The sequence below is a fragment of the Taeniopygia guttata genome, chromosome 2 (genome assembly GCF_048771995.1).
Source record: "Taeniopygia guttata chromosome 2, bTaeGut7.mat, whole genome shotgun sequence".
Taxonomy (NCBI): Eukaryota; Metazoa; Chordata; class Aves; order Passeriformes; family Estrildidae; genus Taeniopygia; species Taeniopygia guttata.
The window spans coordinates 8,475,512-8,496,441 of record NC_133026.1 but is presented as its reverse complement, the minus strand read 5'-3'; the positions used below and the strand labels follow the sequence as shown (position 1 = coordinate 8,496,441).

The 20,930-nt window shown below is 41.8% G+C and overlaps 1 long non-coding RNA gene across 2 annotated transcripts in view; it reads right to left on the bottom strand.

The window, feature by feature from the left end:
- Positions 1–454: 454 nt before the first annotated feature.
- The window catches only part of LOC140682574 (uncharacterized), a 32,328-nt gene continuing 11,852 nt past the window's right edge, over positions 455–20,930 (bottom strand). Inside the window, exons 2-4 of one of the 2 annotated variants that reach the window (XR_012054422.1) lie at positions 7,755–7,952; positions 5,729–5,887; positions 455–4,901 (exon numbers count right to left, since the gene is read on the bottom strand). This is a non-coding gene — a long non-coding RNA (uncharacterized lncRNA). The remainder of the gene's footprint in view (positions 4,902–5,728; positions 5,888–7,754; positions 7,953–20,930) is intronic. The other variant, XR_012054423.1, reaches the window with a different exon arrangement.

The window sequence follows — 20,930 nt, the reverse complement described above, 5'->3', positions numbered from 1 at the left end:
ACAGCACATCACCCCTCAGGGACAAGGCCTGGCTGTCACCCAGGGATGTCATTCACCTTCTTGGTACTTCACATGCATCTATATTTTTGAATTGTCCAATTCTGTCAAAGTTGTGGGGAGAAATAAGAGAGGCTTAAAATAGCTAAAGCAGCAAATTCCCCAACTGTCAGCTTTATAATTCTTAAATCCATTCCAGGAGAACTAGTTTTAGCCCTATTTCCTGATTGCTTGAAAAAACTGAGACGATCAATTAAAGTTTTCCCATGCACCCTCTTGGACAGATGGTTGAACCATTTTAATTAAGTGTATGTATTGGACTGACAGAGTTGATGTATCTGACGTGACAGACATTTTCTGTGTTCATTTAGGTTTTTAATCTTTCACTCTCTTTAGTATGCCCAGAACTGTGCTATTTGCACTGTGCTCTCAGAAGAATTATTCAATACACAGTCGATCGCTTGGATTATTAGATTTTTATTGTTTCTTGTTGTTGGGTTTGGTCACAGTGAAATGCTCTTCAGTAACAATTAGCTACCACTCTGACTCTAATAATGAAAGGATCTAGCATTTTGAAATCTCTTTTGGAAGATAAGTGGCTATATTTTTGAAAGATATTTAGGTGTCAAGAAGGACAAATTAAGGCATGCTGAGATTTTCAAAAGTATCTAGGTACCCAGTACCTCAAATTTCAATGGCCCTGAAATGGTGTTGGTTTTCTGCAATGCTAAACTCCTAATCCCTGTGCAAGCCTGCATTACTGCGATAGTAAAAGCTGTCTCTTCTCCCACTAAAATATTTAAAATAACATTAAATTAGCCTTGCTCCAAGAGGTTTTGAAATGAGACACATGATTCTCTTTTCCTATATCTGTTTACAATTTGTGGCCTTGCATGGGGTGGAAGATATGGCATAATGGCACTGGTGGCCCTCAGTGTGAGAACAGGATCCCATGGAGTATAGGATTTCCCTTTACATTACTTCAGTGGTAGGATATGGGTAAGAACAAGTTCCTAACACACAGAGATAATTTCATAGCTAGCAGTGTCTTCCTCGAGTTTATCAGTCCATAAGTTTGTTACAGAACAATATAATAAGTTATAATGCATATATGGAACCAGAATCACCAGCATTTTTTTGTTTCTTCTTTTTCAGTGGTATTGATATAAATATTAGACATTGCTATAGTATGTACAAGCCCTCTGACTTTCCTGGGTTTCTTCACATGACTCTGTCAGTCCTGTTTTAATATTTATAGAGATTAATAGGTAGATTTGGTATTAATAGAATCTACTCTCTCTAGGTTTCAGTGAATATCAATCAATAGCTGCAAAAGTACCATATACTGGAATATTGTAGTGGCTACAAATACTCTTCTTATTTCCAGTGTCTTTACTGGCTGACATGAATGATTATTTTCACCTAAGATAAACTCCTCAGCTCTTACAAGTTTCATGGCAGAAAAAGCAATGTCTCCTGCTGGTAAAAAAGCCATTCTGGAAAAGTGCTTCTACAGAGACCTGGCTGACATGCTCATTATAAACAAAACAGTAGTGTCTTTATCCTCAAGACTTTCCAATGCCCAGGATCTATCAGTTCTAGGAAGTAAGATTTCTTGAATGGTCTTTGAAGAAAAGTAAGAGGAAATAGTAAAAAGCATGAATGTGGTCATGTGTCTGATGGTTTTAGAAGATAAAATATTTGTGACATAGCAGACAAGTAGAAAGGGAAGAACAGGGAAGAAAAAAAATCTGGTTGTTCTGTTCAAGGACAGAACACAAGAAAACCTGAGGTTTAAAAATAAATGTAGTCCTTCCTGGATAGGCAGAGTGAGAGAGAGCCCTAGGTATATCCAGCTTTTAATCGCATGTATGTATAGCCCAACCAGTGCATGTACAAACCCTGCACTCCTTCACAAACTTCAAATACCTGCAGGCATAGATAAATACTTGGATAAGCACATACCTCTTTGCTTGCTTACATGGGAGATTTTGTTCATGCAATAAAGGCTGAGAGCTTTTTTTGCAAAGTCTCATGCTACATCTGCATATGGGAGTGTTCTGGGAAATTCAAAATAGCCACACATCAAAAGTCCCAATAACGTTCCCTATCCAAGGGCTTTTGGAGAATAGGCTAATGAACTTACCAAACCACTGAGAATTGGTTTTGAGAGGTCTGGTGGCAGGGGAAGGGAAGGAGAAGGGATGGAATATCCCTTTGCTCTGGAAAAAGCAGCAAAAGGTATGATCATGGAAATGCTGATTGAAAAGCAGAGAACTGAGCAAGCTGCAGCCCTTTCCTAGCAACAAATCAGGAAAGTTAATATTCCATTCAGTATTGCACTAGGTGTGATACCCTGTACTCTCAGATCCACACACAGAGGTTTGGTAAACAGATTTAGTCCTGACCAGAATCAGCAACAACACATTTGATTTTCTAAGAGCATCTGATCTGATCTGAGAATATCAAAAGAAGCCAGTAGCTCAGACTGACATTATTACACAAGCAGTCACATTTTGATATTTAAGCTTGTACATTCCTTAAGCTTTAGTTGAATTTCTTGGCATTGTCAAAAAAAAAAAGAAAAAAAAGAAAAAAAAAAAGAAAAAAAGAAAAGGAAAAAAAAGAAAGAAAGAAAAAACAAGCTATGCTTCTGATGAAAGCAGCTGTCATTCAGCACTAGGACTTGCCCTTCGAACAGCTGTACTTGATCTCAAAACTCTCACCTGCACAGCATTGTAGGCTGAATCAACTCAGCTCTTTGTCTCACTACCTCAGATAAGCCTGTCATCAAAGTGAAGAGATAAAAAAGAGACAATCATAACTCTAATGTCATATTTGACAGAGGAAGCTGTTAGTCAAGTAGCTTTAAACTGTTTCTCCTCTACACGTATCGAGTGACGTCCTGGCACAGCGACAAGAACTTATCACTGTAGTTTTTAATATGAGAAAGAACCAAAAAAATACCAGAGCAGATGTGTCATCCTAGACACACCTTTTAGTGGACCTTCAAAGTGAAGAACTGGAGAGGCTCTTTTGTGAAACAAGTGTCACAACAACTCCATCTTCCCAGAGGTGCCTGCACAGGCCACTGCAGACAGCACATGGCAGATATTAGAGGTAACTACACTGACAAAGAATTGGCCACGAGAATGTGCCAAGAGAACAGGTTTCCTAGGGCCAGATCCTGAATTTGCTACTCAGGCAAAATGCTAAGTAGTGTAGGAACTGGTCCAAAGGCAGTTTCCTAATAAGAAACTGAAAATAGCTTGCTCATCATAGCTGGCATTCCAGGAAAGGTGAGGAGGAGAGCGAGCCCCAGATGTAAAGACTGGGCTGTAGCAAATTTAGGCTGTTGGCTGCTCACAGGAGAATCGTTAACTGATCCATCATATCAAATAATTATCAAACCTCTATTTCTGTGTCACTGAAGTTCTACTTTTAGTAGTGCAGCAGCTTCAATAGTAGCATTTGCATTTATGCACTGCGTTAAACCCAGGGATCTCAAAAAGCTTTAGAAATTATATCCATAACGTTCTGGTCAGATGGAGCTTTTGCATACAGAAAAACACTTATGCTGGAAAAGCATAAGCACAGCCTTGGGCCTGTGGGGCCCTATGTTGATATAAAAAGGAGATGAGTTGGACCTAATTCAAGAGATCCATAGTAATTTTACACACCTAAGCTGCCTTGTGACTTGTTTACCTGCCTGAAGCTCCCACAGTGATCTTACGCAAAACCTTCAGTATCCAAAAAATTGCCTTGACTGGGAGATTTTGTTTTTAACACCAAGTGGCTCTTCTATTGGCTTCAGCTGCATCAAGGTCAAGGAGAGGAATAAAAGTCACTGACTCCTAAACCTTTAAATTTAAACTTTAAAAGTGCCTATAATATGCATGCAGGCAGCTTTATCTACTAGTTACATGTGCCGATAACTCCAGTACCACATCTCACCCTAGTGTTGGATCAATGTTCCATAAATTAGGTCTCTAAAATTGATGTGTCTCATGTAATCCATGGATCTCAGATGCACCTGGGGACAGTGGAAAGAGTCAAAAACCTCCATGAAATGACAAAGAGTGCCTTTTGCAGGGAGGATGCTTTGCCCTCTGCCAGGGCTGAGATCCCCTTTAGGATGTGAGGCAGCTCACTTAGGTGAGATATGTGCCATTTTGGTAGCTGGTATTAGATGTGATGAGTCTCATCCATATTGCCTGATATTTAAATGTCTTGAGGTCCTTTCAGTGAACTTTTTTTAAAATTTTACAAAGCTCACACATAATAACAGTGCAAAAGATACCATATTATTATGTCCCCATAAAATTTAATTAAGCACCTGGAATAACAAAATATTAGAAAAGAAGAAGTATTATTCCACCACCAGAGTATTTTCAATTTGGAAACCATGTAATACAGCGCTGCAGAAATTTGAGCACAGCTCCTGAAAGATATACTCTCTGAAGCACCATCACTTGTTCTGATGAGACTCCAACTCTTGTGGCCAAGCCAGGGTGGTAGTTCAGTGACTTAGTTTTACAGGAGGCTGTGATGGAAACACTACGCAAACAGAAATATTTAATGCTGAGGTTGATGCTGATTTTTCTGAGTCACCTATTAATTGAATGCACTGAGCTGTTCTAGACACTGCCAGCCCCAGCAGTGGCTGCCCTTGCTGCCATCAATAGACACAAGTCAAAGCAAGGGCCACAGTCATGAACAGAACCTTTTCCTTCCCCAGAATACTGCTGGCAGGCTGTGTCCCATGTGGAGCAGGAGGTCTGGCTGGCTCATTCTCTGCACCACTTTGGCTGATTCAAAGGGAAGGGAAGAGCTCCTCTTTCTGCAGGTGTTGGATCTGGATGTCCTCTTGGCCAGCAGTTAGGCACATGGGGAACTGGACAGCTCTGTGAACAAGGAAGGGCAAATGAGTACCAGGTGCCAGGTACATCCTGCACCAGCCATTATTTCTAATGAACCCTCAACATGCTGAGAACTGAGTCTTGGATAAGTTTTACATCTGACCTGTGAAATGCAGGTCACTCAGCAAGGATGAAACACAATACTTCCTAAGATCCAGACAGAAGAAAGGTTATTTCTACTGTGTCATAGCAGCTAAGCCACAGGAAGCTTTTGAATCACTCTGCCAGCTTTCCTGAAATAAAATAGTTTTACTTTAATACATGTAGTGAATTTTTACTCTACACTTGTAAATTTGAGCCACAATTATCTTATCTGCAGGGTGATAACAGCTTATTCTCTCCCCCCTTTTCTGCTCCTCGGCCAGAGCTTTGCTATCCTACAAGGGTTCTAGATGCCCAGGAGCATCCTGCCTTTTCTTGATGCTGGTGGCTTTGCATACATGTGATAGACAGGAGCATGCTTGGGAGAGTTTGCTGTTTGGGCTGGGACCCATCCAGGTGTTGAGTTTTCATTGACAGCACCACCACCAAAACGGGCTGTTTCATACCATACATCATGTTCTTCTGTGGATTTATCCCCTCTGTGTTTATACCAGTTTAACTTCACGGTGCTATTTTTGAAATCACACTAGATCGAATTCTCCATTCAGTTTCTCTTGCATAATCACTGTGTGGCAGTGTGCATATAAATGAGGACACGGTTTAGCACACTGTGTATAAATTAATGTGAACTTAAATATTAAGCACAGGTGACTTGCAGTTTCCCTCTCATATAGGCAGACTCTGCTCTGAAATGCCAGTGAAATAATTACCTTTAGGGTGGTGTAGAACTCAGAGTTTTCCCACCTGCTGGTGCAAGAGAGTGACTTCTTTTTATGTCATCTTTACTGTTGCCATCTATGGCCAGCATAGCTGAAGATGATGATGATGTAGACAAAGGGTTTACCCACCTGCTAAAAGGAAGACCATTCCTGTGGATATAAGAGAATTGATGTAATGAGTGTGTTTGACAGATATTTTTCAGCCTTTCCTTTTTGATACACCTTTATGGTGGGTTGTTGGGCTGAAAATAGTAACTCAGGAGAACGAAACCAGGGTCAGGTAACACAGCATGTGTACACAGACATTCCCAGTGTGATTAATATCTGTGTGTAACAGATCTTGGGCAGACAGGGCCACTCACAAGTAAGACTTTTTCCTCATCCTGCCCTGAGCCAGTCAATCTTTCCCAAAGCCTTGGACTGCACTGACAGAGTCATCAGTCCACCACCAGGCTTTGACTTCCTTTCCCTCAGGTCATTCTCCTGCCAGGCTGTTGCTTTGTCTGTTATGATGCAGCAAAGAGATCCTTTCTAGATCCGTTTGTCTTCCTTAAGCCTTGATTCATCAAAACATGTATTATGTAGGGAGTGTTTTATCCTGTATTTCCAAAACATGACAGAAGCATGGCTACTTTCTCATCTGTGCTGTTTAAAAGCTGTGAGTGACTCTGCCAGCTCAGAGATTGCCATAGCCTGCTTTGTAACATCAGAGAGAACTGGAGAGTGTGGCATACCCTTACTGCTCCCTGAAATACATGACTCATCTGATGTTTGAACTTTAAACTTCTTAGCCCAGAAATAACACATGTAATGTAGAACATAATTTGCAGCTCAAAGCCTGGGCATATTAACATTGAGAGTACTGACAGCCTTGTGTCTGCTGCCACTTACAACCAGATCAATAGCCAGGAAAGGACCTGCTGCTCCCTGGACCCCATCAGAAACTTCCTTCAGTGCTACATGTCTCTGAAAAAGCCAGTGTTATTATACACCTTTATCCATTCAGTGAGTGATACAAACTGTGCACGATCAACACTGTCTTTGCTGTCTGGTGTTTCTACCTTGACCAGATCCTCCTGCAGGCCTAAGACTATATAAAGAGTTGGCAAGGTTTTAGCATCTGATCACTAAAATCTACCCAAAGACTGTGCGGACTCAAGTCTACCTTTGGTATCAAGCAAATTGCTCTACAGTTATGACAGCTAGACACTGAGGGGTCTGACCCCTCTGTTGAAGCCCCTCAAATCTTTGCAATATGGCATAAAATGCCACCTCCCTGGTCCAAGAGTGATCCAAACCCACTTGCACTACACAAGATGTGATCCAGTGATGAATCAGATCAACATTCCTCCACTCAGATGCATGAGATACACAAGCCAAGTTCTGCCCATGAAAACTTTGAATGCTAGCTATTTGGCGGGGAGAGCTAAAGAAGACAGAACATCAAGAAGTCAGAACCACAAATTCAAGCTCTCTGGCATTTGGAACTACTTCACAGAAAGCTACATTATCACCGCCCACTCTCCAAACACACTCAGGTGCTGGCATTTTCACCCAGACTAATTAACAAATAGTGTGGCAATTAAATCACATGGCCTCACCATTGAGTTCAGAAAACTCCCTTACATCGCCGCAGAGTATAGCAACATAACTCATAAAATTATTTTATAACAACAATTTAAGTGAAGCAAATATCATGAAAATACAACACAAATGTGATAATTATTCTAATTTATGTGATAACAATGTTACGTGTAAACTAAATTGTTTTCCCAAGTCCATCCAACTTTGAACAGCTTCCCTGCTCCACAGATGTGCCTCGAGTATCAGCAGTGTGTGGAGAGATGCATTGGGTGACTTTTCTAAATCTGACTTTGCAAAGCTTCCCATGGCAGTCTGTGGGGAAGCAGCATTTTGGGAAGACCTTTCAAGGAGAGATTTAGCTGCCAAAAGGCCTTTCCTATCTCCCCAAAGAGCAAGGAAGAGTGAGAACAAGGTGGTCTTTGCACAAACCTACCTTGCCCTTCCTGGCTGGCCCAGCTGTTCCATTAATTTTGGCACTGCCAGATTTCATGGTCTGCTTCCCTATGTTGTGTCGGTTGGTAAGAGCCAGGAGGGATAGAGCAGCCTTTGTGTGGTTCACAACCCCAGGACCCTGCATGGAATGCTATATTTGGTCCGCCTTCCTGTTTCTCAGATCTTGACTCTTGGACAGCTGCAATGAAGATAAGAAAAGCCTCAGGAAACTAGAAGATGCTCATTTGGAGAAGGTATCTAGAGGGGGAGGTTAATACACAAACAGATTGAAGGAAAGCAGAAGAGTAAATGAGAAAGGCTTGGGGTAATTTTTTTCTTCTTTTTAAGGTAGGATTAGTTAGTGGTGAAGAGATATCATTTCTATGAAGTGAAAATGAAAAAGTCCACTAATTACATACTACACGAACATGAGTAAGCCCAGCATTTTCTGAGTCACAACAAGCAGTTATAGAGTGACAGGGAAAACTTTTAAAGTGATGATTCAAAAATAAAAAAGGCATTTGGAGTCATTGAGCGTGCAGAGTTAGCCCAGGTAACCACATGATCTTATCATTACTACCCTTCATCTGTCTGCCGCCCTCTTCCCACCTAGCGTTTGATACACTCACTTGTTGCATCTTGTCTTGCAAGTGGCATGACTTCAATTGCACTAATTGTGTGCATAAAGTTAAACATGCATGTAAATGTTTGCAAGATTGGAACCTCAGACTATAAACACTGGGAGAGGGCTCATCTCCTCTAATGTAATCACGGAGGGCTAGATGCAAGGGGGATTCAGACATAAGAAGAATTTTTGTGTGTTATACAGGAGAAATCACATCATTATTATACTTTACTATTTTTTGTTTGATTCCTTTTGTATTTGGTTATTTATGTCACGGTCACTTCAATTGGTGCTCCTACTCTTCTTTAAAACACATGATGGCAGAAAAGGAGCTGCAGGCTTTTAAACAATTCCATTTGCTTTCAAATGGAAGGGTTAATATTGTGTATTCTCTTATCTGAATAGTTCTCCCAAGGTAGCTACCGTGCTAATATTATACCAAATTACGTAGGTGTTGCATGAGGCTGTAATTTGCACTGGAGGTTTAAAGGTTGTTATTATTTATTACCTGCATTACAGCAGTATCTGAGAGGCTGGTGGGGAACCAGGGTGCTGCGTTCTGCACAAACACCGAGCAGGAGGAAAGTCCCTGACCTAATACCAACCAGGAGCTCCACAGGCAGATTAGAGAGCATCCAGGTGGGGCCCAGGGCAGCGAGCCAGATTGGATTGGGCTGCCCTTTTGTGGGAGAATGGGGATGTTGGGGTCTGAGTCTCTTAAGGCAGAGGAGAAGTAGCCAGCTGCCAGAACAGGCTCAGGTGGCAAACCTCCCAAAAAAGGGGGAAGCAGTGGTAAGGAGTGAAACTTGCTGAAACCAATTTTTAGAAGAATATTCTCAATACCCAGGGGAAATTTCCTCTCAAAAAGCCCAGTCCCTGACCATGGAGCTTGCCCTACATGATTAGAGGCAGCACAAGATTAAGACAGAGGGAAGACTGCAGGAGACAACAGGACAAGACTGGTCAGCCCCACAGATACGGTGAAGGTCATGATATAAGACACTATAAAAGAGACCCCTCTGCCTTAAATTCACAAAATGACTCACTAACCTATAATAACATTACCTAAAAGTCATAGTGAGCTCTTCATCTTCAAAGCACTTTACAAAGATTAACTAATTAATTTCACTGTCAAATCTTTTGGAGATCTAGTAATGGTATTTGGCTCTACCTCAGAGAGCAATTTTTTCCAGGTACTGGCAGGGTAAACATTCATAATGATATAACCAGTGGGAAGAACGTTTTTAGCACTTGAATGATATTTTAATGAGACAAAGGTTAGGAATTGACCCTGGACCAAAGGGCTTCATTGGGCCACTCACTTGGAAGTTGGGACTCCCTGTTTTTCCCACAGTGGTGCCAACACATGTGGTTCATGCATACTGTATTTTAGGAAAACCCGACAAAAATGGCAATTCTTTTTAGATGTGTACATGGATAAGGGCGTTCTCAGGTTCCTGTCCTGTGTTCTCACATGTTGCCGTGCTGGTGACATGGGCTGTGGGATTGAGCACACCCTCAGCCATGAAGTTTAACAAGGCCAAGGGCACCCAGGTCAGGGCAACCCCAAGCACAAACACTGTCTGAGCAGAGAATGGATTGACAGCAGCCCTGGGAAGAAGTACCTGGGGGTGTTCATGGGCAGGCAGCTCAACATGACCCAGCAAAGCCAACCCACAGCCCAGAAAAAAACCCAACCACATCCTGGGCAGTGTGACCAGCAGGTTGAGGGAGGGGATTCTGCTCCTCTGCTACACTTGGATGGGATCCACCTTGGATCTGGAGACCTCAAAATAAGAAAAACATGGACCTGTTGGAGGGAGTCCAGAGGCAGCCATGAAGAGGGCTGGAGAAACTCTCCTATGGAGACTCCTCTCTTGTGGATTAGAGAGATGCATTTGTTCATCCTGGAGAAGAGAATACTCCAGAGACACCTTAAAGCACCTTCTAGTACCTAGAAGGGGCTACAAGTGAGCTATAGAGCGACTTTTTATAAGAGCATGGACTGGTAGGACAAGGGGAAATGGCTTTTAACTAAATGAAAGTAGATTTAACTTAGGTATTAGAAAGAAATTTTTTACTCAGAGAGTGGTGAGGCACTGGCACAGGTTGCCCAGAGAAGTTGTGGCTGTCCCATTCCTGGAAGTGTTCAAGGCCAGGTTAGAAGGGACTTTGAGCAACCTGGTCTAGTGGGAGGTGTCTCTGCAGGCAGGAGGGGTAGAAGGAGATATTTAAAGTCCCTTCCAACCAGAACCATTGTTTGATTTGATTTGATTTTTCCCTTGTGGGGAGTCACTACCTCTGTCTGTCAGTCTTCTTCCCACCATGGGTCCAGCCTGGACCCTCTGCCAGCCCCACACTCTGCCAACTAAGAGTAAAAACATGGTGAGAGTGCAGCTCCTATGAAGAAGTTTCACTTTCAGTCTCCTGGCTACCTTGCAAAGAGACAGAGTAACTCCCAAAGGCATCTTCTGCCTCCCCCTCCAGATGCTCAGCTAACGTGGGCTCGGCATGCTTTGATTTATGCAGGCTGGGTCTGGCTCACAGTGTTCTTCCAGAACAGCTATATTGGCTGCAGTATGAAAAATTCACGGCAGCAGCAGCCAAAATTAGGCTGAAAAAAGTCTTCCATGTGGACACTGACAGGAGAGCAATTTTATCACTGTAGATTATGCTGCCCAAAGAGGTTGTGCATCTACAGAAGTAGAAAATCTCCTACTGCTACATGCTGCATCAGTATTGTGAGGACCTGCTGGCATTGCTGTGGGGACAGGCACAGGTATATATGGTGAGATTCTGTGTGCTAAACCAGATTTCCAGATTTGCTTATCACAGACTGAGAGCTGCTGTTCTAAACTTAAAAATAAAAAGATAATATTTTTAAACTGTGTTTAAAAATAATACTTGACAGAAACTCTCAAAAATTGAAAAATATCAATACTATATCACGTGTTTCCAGTCTTAGTTAACAAACTGTTAGGTATGTACAATAATGTCAGCTTTCTCAGACTGCTTCCCCTGGAGTAAACTATTTCTCTTAGACTAAAAATTAACAGGAAATGAAAAAGTTGTTGGTGCAAAAAAAAATTACCGTGTCAGGTCTGGAAAGGAATAGAAAAATTATCTGTCTCATTTCTCTGCAGGGAAGCAATAACACAATATTGTCACAGATAACTTGGAAATGTGATCTTTGATTTCTAGTAATGGAAATGGGTAAATAGAAATGTCACTGTGTCATGGTCATTCCATCTGATATGACCAGGGTTTATATGCTGTGACTGAAAAGGAGCTGCACAGGCTACTTGTAAAAGTTTGATATTTGTGAAAAAAAAAGCCTGAAAGCTGGTGACAGCTCCTCCGACCAAGGGTATGTCAGCTATTCACACTTCACATCTCAGATGTAACAATATAAAAATGTTGCAGGAGTTCAAAATATCTTGCCAAAACACCTTGATCTCTCCTTTTCCACCTTGATCCCAGCATTGCTTGTATTATCCATAGCCCAGTACAGACCTAATTTACAACTGTGAATCTCATTCATCAGGTTGACAGAAACAAAATCCAGGGCAGAATTTCACACAGCTGAAGGTGTGTATTGCTAAAAGTTCTCACCTTCATTTTCCCAGTTGCTACAGGGGTAAGGTGTTTTGGGAACAATTTTTTTGCAAATGCCATTGCACACCACATTTTAGGCCTGCTGTCAGCTTTTCATTAGTCTAGCAGTGACACAAAGATGCCATTACCAGTCAAAAACCCAACGATTCCCAGTATGAATTCAAGACCCCCAGTGAGCTCAGTGCGATTTTTCAGTGCCAAGAAGGGACAATTTGGGTGTAGAATATTTGACAACAGCTGTCTGTGTCTCCCTGGGTTGCCTGGGAACAAAGAGCAAATGACATCCATTTTGGGACACAGAAGGTAAAACTCTTCAGGGCATTCCCAAACTCTGAAAACCTCTTTGCTGCAGTGAATGAGGTTGTGCTGCTGGATGAAGAGCTGTTGACCCTTGCGTGTCCCCTGTTGCCTGTGCTATCTTGGAATGCAGGGAGACTCCAAAATAAGAGTGTAGTGTTTCTTGGTGGCTAAGAGAACAGATCTTTCCGCTTCAGGAATGTGAAGTGCGGTTGGAGAAAGCCATCAAGTAGCGACAGTAACAAAAACACCAATGGCATCTGTTATGGATTGTAGCAAAGAAGATCCAGCTAAAACACACAGGATCACTCTTTCAGTCAAGACAGCCAGGATACTGCTGCACTTGTCACCGAAATCGGAACAAAAGAGCAGAGTTAGAGCTATACAGAGAATTACAGCAGGGCATCTACAAACCAGTCCTTGTTCTAGTCTACATAATGCCTGTGTGGCAATTCATATCTAAAGCACAGCCTCTGCACCCCTAAACTCACCTGCTAGACCCCTCAGAGAAGTAAAACCTAAAGTGGAGGCGATTCATATCTAAAGCACAGCCTCTGCACCCCTAAACTCACCTGCCAGACCCCTCAGAGAAGTAAAACCTAAAGTGGAGGCATCAGCTATTAATTTTCAACAGAGTTAGTAGCCAGTGTGTGCTAATACCCTTGAGTTTCAGCTCCCTGAGCTCCTCTCCTTCACCTGCCTTTGTGTATGCATTCTGCACTTCTCTGTTTCAAAAGGACTTCAGTTTTGTGCCTTTTGGTGCCCAGACTGTCAGCTTTGGTGCCACTGCTGAGGATTGTCAGGTAGATGAAAAGCCACAAACCCTGGGAGGAAAGCCATCACTGTCTCTGTGTCCTTGCAGTCCTAGTTCAGCAAGCCAGGTAAGCACAGACATCACCCTATGGTCGTTCTGTCTGCTTTGCTGGGGTGGATTTTGCACTGTAAATTATGAAAGTGCTTATGCTCTTTGCTGAATCAGGCACCAATTCACCAGATTACCTGTCAACCCCATGTTATGGATCAAGATGGAAAAAAAAATGGAGTCTCCTTACTGACTTTGATGGCCCTAGGACTTGACACAGTATTCTGCTGCTTTAGCCCCCCAGAATTTTGTCATGGCAGAAAGGTGATGCCTTGTAGTGGATAGCTACAGGTGCACCCTTCTAATCACCCACAGGGCCTCTGTGTGTGAGGAGCTAAAGAACAATGTCACCCTCAAGCCTCCTGCTCCCTCTTATTCCCAGCATTGAGTTCACTGACTGCTCAGTCCAACAGAAACTGGGCTGAGGAATTGCCTTATTTCTACATTCAAGACACTGTTTTACTCACTGCTCCCTTTCTGGAGAAAGCAGAGCAAAGTGCATTAAGAGGTGGATTAAAGAGAGAAGGAGAGATAAATAAATAAAAACTACATATTTTCATAAGATTTTTTCAGTATGTTTCTTAAAAAATGTGCTGAATAAGTGATTTACATCCTGTCTTAGAACTGTGAGGTTTAATGAAGCTGACATTTCTTCCTCTCCGATGTTATGTCAGACTAAAAACCTTTTCAACTTATAATAGATACATATGGTAATAGATATCTGAATGAAAGATCAAACAGACATTAAGTACTGCAGAAATAGCCTGGTAAAAAGATGAAGTCACCCTTTAATGACACTATTATGACATGCAGATTAAAAGAAGAACCAGTAAAAAAGAAGGATGATAATGCTATTGTGTTACTCCACTTAGGTATTTTACCAGTAAAATGAAGTTACTCACTTTCTGCATCTATCCACTCATCTGACTGATGTTTTAAGGGATAAAAAAATGTGCAGGAGAAAAGAACTGTTCTTGAAGGAGAAAAAAGCCCACCAAGCAAACCCTACCTGTATTTGGGGTTGGTATCTAGTATCAGATGAATATTGCATTTCAAGCGTTTGATCCTGTGCCTCCAAAAACTACAAACATCATAAACCAAAATTAAAAACTTTGCCAGCAGTCTAGTACACATAGTAGGTTCAAACTGAACCCCCTTGAGGAAAGGATAATTACTACCTTGTTGTAAAGCAGATGCATTTTTGGAAGCAGATGCGTGCAAGGTGACCATACTTTGGGAAACCACATTTGAAGTAAATATTTATTTGCATAACAAATAGAATACTTTCTACCAGTCCATTATGCAGTTAAGATTAGCTCAGACCTTTATAGTGACACTACATAGGCAATAAACTGAAAGCAAATTTGAGCTGGTGCAGCTTTGCTGGTTCCTCAGCTGTCCAGCCCCGTGTGGGTCGAATGGGTGGAGAGGCCTGTGGCTTTGTGCCTGCCAGCAGTAAAGCCTCTGAGACAAGGGGTCAGGGGGTGATTCCAAAGCACAGGATCAGCAGGATAACTCCTCATCACTAGGGGAATATCTTGGAAGTTTGCTCAAGAAGGCTGAGGCTTCTCTACTTTGTGTGTTTGTAGATAAGACCATCTCCTGAGGAGAGAAATGCTCATGGACACAGCCCACCTCTACTGCAACCTATTTATATCTGCCACACAGGCAGAGGACAACGTGATTCAGATGTTAATCAGTTCCTGGCAGCATTACAGAGCCTCCTTGAGTAAAAAGCAATCCAGTTCTGCAGATGAGGCAGAAGCACACGGGGCTTCATTGTACCCTCCTACTGCAAGTGCCTAACTTAGGCACAGTGACTGCTCCCATCCAGCATCTGCACAGGGAGCTAAGATCCAGCTGACCTGGATTTTAGGAGTCTGGTGTCTCCCTTCTTTACTGAACTGAATTGACATAACAGTCATGGCAACTGAGTGAGGCCTCTTGTAGGTGGTCTGAACACAATCCACATCACCAGGCTCTGCCTTCATCTACTCCTCCCCAAGCCATGAAACCCAAACACCATCAATTTACTACTGGCTGCTAAGAAATGAGAAACTGTTTCCCCTCTGCTTGCTTCAAGATGGACTTTAAATGCAATTCCTTTCTTAGAAGAACCTGCAGAAATGGCACTGCAGAGTTGCATGTAGGCTCTGTCCCAAAGAGTGCAGGCTGCAGGTTCTCTCACTCTGTGTGGAAATAGTTATTTTTTTTCCAGCTGTCCATGCTGTCTGGCCACTCTAGGATGCAAACCAGCAATACATCCTGTCCTAGGTGCCTAGGACGTGAAATGCAAATTCTACACTGTGGCCTCTCACAGCCTTGTTTCTTTGTGTGTCCAGGAGTGCAAGGAGGTGACTCATTTTTTGCAATTTTCAGAACAAAGCATCACTGGTAGACAGTAGCAAGATATGTTCTGTTATGTTCACAAAGCATTTCTCCCTGTGCTGCAGGAGCAGCACATTAATGAAACACTCAATACATGGCTGCTTTTCTTCCTGCCCTTGGCTGCTATAGAGGCTGAACTGGCTGAGTGAGCTGGGTCTCTGTAGCTTCCCTGGTTCCCTTTGAAGAGCTTTGTCTCTGTGATACAGCAGCACTGCTACATCCACAGAACAGTTAGTATTGCTTCCCTTGATGTAGTAGTCCCTTTATGCCTGCTTGCTGCTCCTGGGCTTAACCCACCTCTCTTTGTATTTTTCTAAATAAAATACAATAATAAAAAATGACCATATAATTGACATGACAGAAATACTCAAAATGAAAATATGTTTACCTACATAAAATTTTATAAAAAGTGAAGAGGGATTATTGAGTATAAAGGAGATTGACTTCAAAACTAAGCATCAAGGACTAACTTCACCCACACAATTGACTCTAGGTCTCCTTTGGGCTTGTTTTCTGACCCTGGGATGTCATATTTTTCAGTTGCAAGTGTCTGAAATTATATGAGGGTTGTGCTGCACCCTGTCAGACAGATGCCTTCATGGTATAAAAGAGAGGTTGTAGGTATACTGCACGGCAATAGTGAAATATTCATGGTGATGAGCCTTATGGGTCATTTTTCCCCGGCAAGATGCCCAAGCAATGTCTAAGGGAGTGCTGGTACACAAACCCTTTCAGGGAATTGGCCAACAATTTATATGTGGATTATCAGCAGTCCAGTGCCTGGGCTCACTCCTTGGGGATGCCTGACATGTTTTAGATGTCCAGCACAATGTGTGGTTAATTACCCTTAGCTGGTTACTACTTACTTGGTTCCTCCATTGACTAAAATGAATTTGAAGATTAACTTGCTTGGATTTAGATTACTTAAATTTCAGATGGCAAAGGAGAGCAGATGAAGAGCAATCCTTTACTGCTTCACTGATACCCAGTAGCTGATGCTAAGTAAGAAACCACAATATATTTGGAATCTGGCATTGCAAATTTTCTGTGTCAGAGTGGGTGTTGCAGAGCATTGCAAGGCAAAGTTGTATGATCCTTATCCTGAAGAGCACAGCATCTAAGTGAGCAGCATATATACGTATTCCTTGATGGATTTTATGACCATAAATTGGTACATAATGGTCCAAATGAAGTCTTTCTCAAGAAGTAATTAAATCAATATATGAAAATCAAAATATTTTATTTCCCTATAAAAAATGAATAAAAATGTAAGTGAAAGTTGGTCAAGAAATACTGATTGTCAAAATTGTCACAAGACCTTCAGTGGGCCAAATTTGCCAATGTAGCAATAAAATTTACGTTAGCATCAGCAAAAAAAAGAGCAGGAATCTGATGCAACCACTTTCTGATGCAGCAGTCTGTGGGGCCCAACTCCCTCTGGAGCCTTGGCCACTGCATCCTCATTTATATGAGTGTGTATTGATTGCACAATGGCACAAAATGGAAAAGTGGTGATTCATACCAGACCTTCATCCATTTGACAAACTGGAGGGAACTAGCACACCGTGGTCCATAGATCTCTGGCAGAATTTAAATATTTCTGCAGCTTCCAGGGAAGACTGTCAGAAGAATGAAAGAGTCCTGTGGGCTTACCTTGCACTTTGAAAGCAAATTGAGAGGAATCTACTCTTTTATTAGGAGGCATAATGAAGCTGACAAGACAAAACAAAGTCCAAATGCCACTGCAGTAGAAGTTGCTGGAGGTCTGATGCCCTTGCTGGTGACAGAAGGGTAGAAAAGAAGCCTCTCCACAGTGGGCACACAGGTTATGCCAATTGCTTCTCAGTTGCCCCAAAACATAACCCTTGATCACTACCCCTGGATTTATCTGGATTTTTCCAACCACTTGAGGGCTCACATTTTTTGTGGTTTAAACTTCTCTAACAGGGGAGAGGGATGATGAAAAATTTCAACTGTTCTTGAGGATAAAGGTTTTAAACTGAAAGCTAGTAGGTTTGGATTAGATATTGGGAATAAATTCTTTCCTGGGAGGGTGGTGAGGCACAGGAACAGGCTGCCCAAAGAAGCTGTGGGTGCCCAGTACCTGGAAGTGCTGATGGCCAGGTTGGATGGGGTTTGGAGCAACCTGGGATAGTGGGAGGTGTCCATGCCCATGGCAGGGTGCTGGAAAGAGATGAGCTTTAAGATGTCTCCCAACCCAAACCATTCTGTGATTCTATGATTCTGTTAGCTTACAGCATTCTCACATCTGGACTGACCTGCACAGAGGGCTCCATGATAGGCAGTCCTGATTGCTCTTTAATCCATTTCTTCTCAACTTGATTGTTATGAAATGTCCCAATCACTGAGCATGTGATCAGCAATTAAAGACCAATAGACCTTCAACCACAATAAAAAACATGTTGTTTAAATTATCTAGGTAAATGCAGGGCATTTCATGTAAGAGGCAATGACATACAGGCTATGTACAAAGGTACATAGAAGAAGAGAAAGGTGATGAAACATATTAATAATGCAACTCCAACCGAGTTTGACCCTGCCACTAGATCATGCTCAGCTACTTAAGGCTGAGTGGGATTTACAGATACTATTTTGGCCACCAGAGGGTTCCCATATTTTTCCACTTGTGCAACTGAAGCAGTGAACGAGTAAAGAACATAGAAAAGCCACTTTAAAAAATGTGTGAAAGCAATAAAGATAAAAAAATGCAACCTCAAAGTAATGCAAATAATCTACAATGCAGGTCCGATTTTGTTACTGCAAAATTCAATGACTGCATTTTGCAAAACACAACCAGACATTTCTGCACTGGTTGCAGCACCCTCATTCTTATTTGCACCACTGAACATGAGATCAGGATTCAAGCAGCTGACGATAAATTCCGTGTATGTAGGACACCTATTAAAGGTTTCATGTGATGTTAGAGTGAGTAGGTTAGTACAAAAGAAACCCCACAAAGTAAATAAGATTTCAAACGTTGTGGTATTGTCAGGGCAAAACCCCAGATTCCAAGTCAAGTTCAATCCTGCAAAGCTAGTAATGGCAGTGCTATTTTCCTAACTTGGCTACAGTCACTACCGTGACTCTCAATTCTCAAATAATAGGTGATTCATCTTAATGTTATTTAGGGAAGGAGTCACAATGGCTTTGATAAGTCAAATGATGGTCAGATATTTTTCTTACAGCTCATTAATTTTCCCAGGAAACAATGGGCCAAATCCTGCTGTCAGTTATGCTACCAGAGTCAGTGTACTGGAGATGCTTTTTAATCCAGGCTAGATCCAGATCCCTCTCTGACATGTACAGGATGGGCTCTTGTGTTTTCTGATATGCTTCATCAGATCTCTTGGGGCTCTCCTGAAAATGTCAACCAGAAATATACTCGCTGCAGCAACCCAGTAAAATCTCTCTGGATGGTGTGATCAAAGATAACCCTCGGTCTGAGCAGGTTCCTTGGAAACTTTATCCCGGGTTTCATGGTTCCACCAGAAGATTCAAGCTTTGGTGGGGGGGAAAGGCTCCATGTTGCCTGAAATGGGGGCTCATAGGGCTGCAGTGCCTTTTCCCCGGAGGACAGACATAAGGTGCTCTCTCTTCCCCTTGCTGGGGAGTTTGATGGCCAGAGAAGTAGCCCATGAAATTGTGTTTGTGGCTTTCCTTTGGTGTCCTCCTGCAGAAGGAGGCTGAATGGGCTGTGAGGCCCAAAGAGCAACTCCCAAAAGGGACTGACCATTCTGCTTCTTTCTGAGATAACTCAGATGTCTTCATGTTTTCACTGCTGTGCAGGTTTCTCCTCTGTCAGCATACCCGGAACTCCATCACCTTGTGCAATATGGTCCAAAGGTTTGGCAAAATCAAAATCTCTTTCCTTATTTGAGGTTAGAGCCTGGTGCCTTCAATAACGGCAAACAGAGACTTACTGCACAGTCCACTGACTTCAAGGAAGCTTCTCATGAAGAAATTTATTTAATCAGCCTGAATAATGGGCACAGGAATCTGGCTTTTGCTAATACAGGCATGGCTGCTTCACAGATGATAGTGTTCAGTTTTATTCCAAAGCTTTAATTTTTAGTTCTAATAAGATGTTGACCTTCTAGATATTATAATTAGAAGACTTATTGGGAAGTCTAATATAATACTAGACCCACTGGGGAGTCAAAAGTGCAAATAGTAAAAATATCAAATCTGAATATTTAATTAATTGAAACAGATTAAATTTCAACTTATTTCTCATTTCTGTCAGCTACTTAGAGTTTCATATGATCTTTAGAATTTATGCAGATTTTCCCACAGACTTTCTGAGTTGGAATTTCAAACAACTAACATCTATGTTTGTAGACATGCTAGGCAGCTTTTATAAGACCTTCTCAACAAAGAGCTTCCAGGGCTCTGTGTGGGAGGAGTTAATTGAATATGACTACTCTAGTCAGGTGCCTAAATGGGATTCAGACACTTGGGAAAACCTGGCCTTTCTTCTTGGTGAAGAAGTCTTCTGGAAGACCATCTATTAAATCTCCCCAGTCAGGCTGTGTTTTATCCCAAAACACACTTAGAAGACTACAATGTATAAACACAGATTGTTTCAGGGACAGAGTGAAGAGCAAAAGGCAAATAGAATCAGCTTTCACAAGAATTGAGATGACTTCCATTTTTGTGTCACTTCTGACCTTTATCCAGCATACAGAAGGCCTTTCGTGCAGACAAATGGAATTGTGCAAAACCAACTGAAGAACAGGTGCTTTATCGAATTACAACAGACTATTTGTGTTTATTCCTAATAATGATATCCTTACAGGGACTGCTTTCACTGGCCTACTGTGTAGTAGATGTTTCTTGTCAAAAATATATAAATAAATGAGAATGGGCATTCGGTAAATGAACCACCAGTGGGGGACAAAGAGTTCCTCTGATAAATTTATTATTACTAGACAATCCACATGACTTCAGCTCATCTGTGGGACCACTGTTCTGCAGTTTCATTTCTCCATGGTAAAGAAAATTTACAGTTCTCAATCATATGCCATGGGTCCTTTGATTAAATGTGGATTTACTGTACTTGATAGCCCACAGCAGCTTAAGTACCATAGAGTGTGTTACATAAATGCATGTTCAGGATTATTACACATACCAAAATAGGCATGTACTTGATGGAGGTTGTTATGGTTTACAATTCCCTTTTCCCTTTCCCTCTCTGTGGTAATAACTGTACGTGTATTGGCCTTAAACGCCTATTTGTCTTAAGCACAGGTTAAATTATAAAAGAGATTGCAACATCTTTGTTCATCATCATCTAATAAATCAACAGGTCCATTTCTGTGGATTGATGTAATGGCATTTATGAGCATTGGCAAAGTCATATCCACTTAACT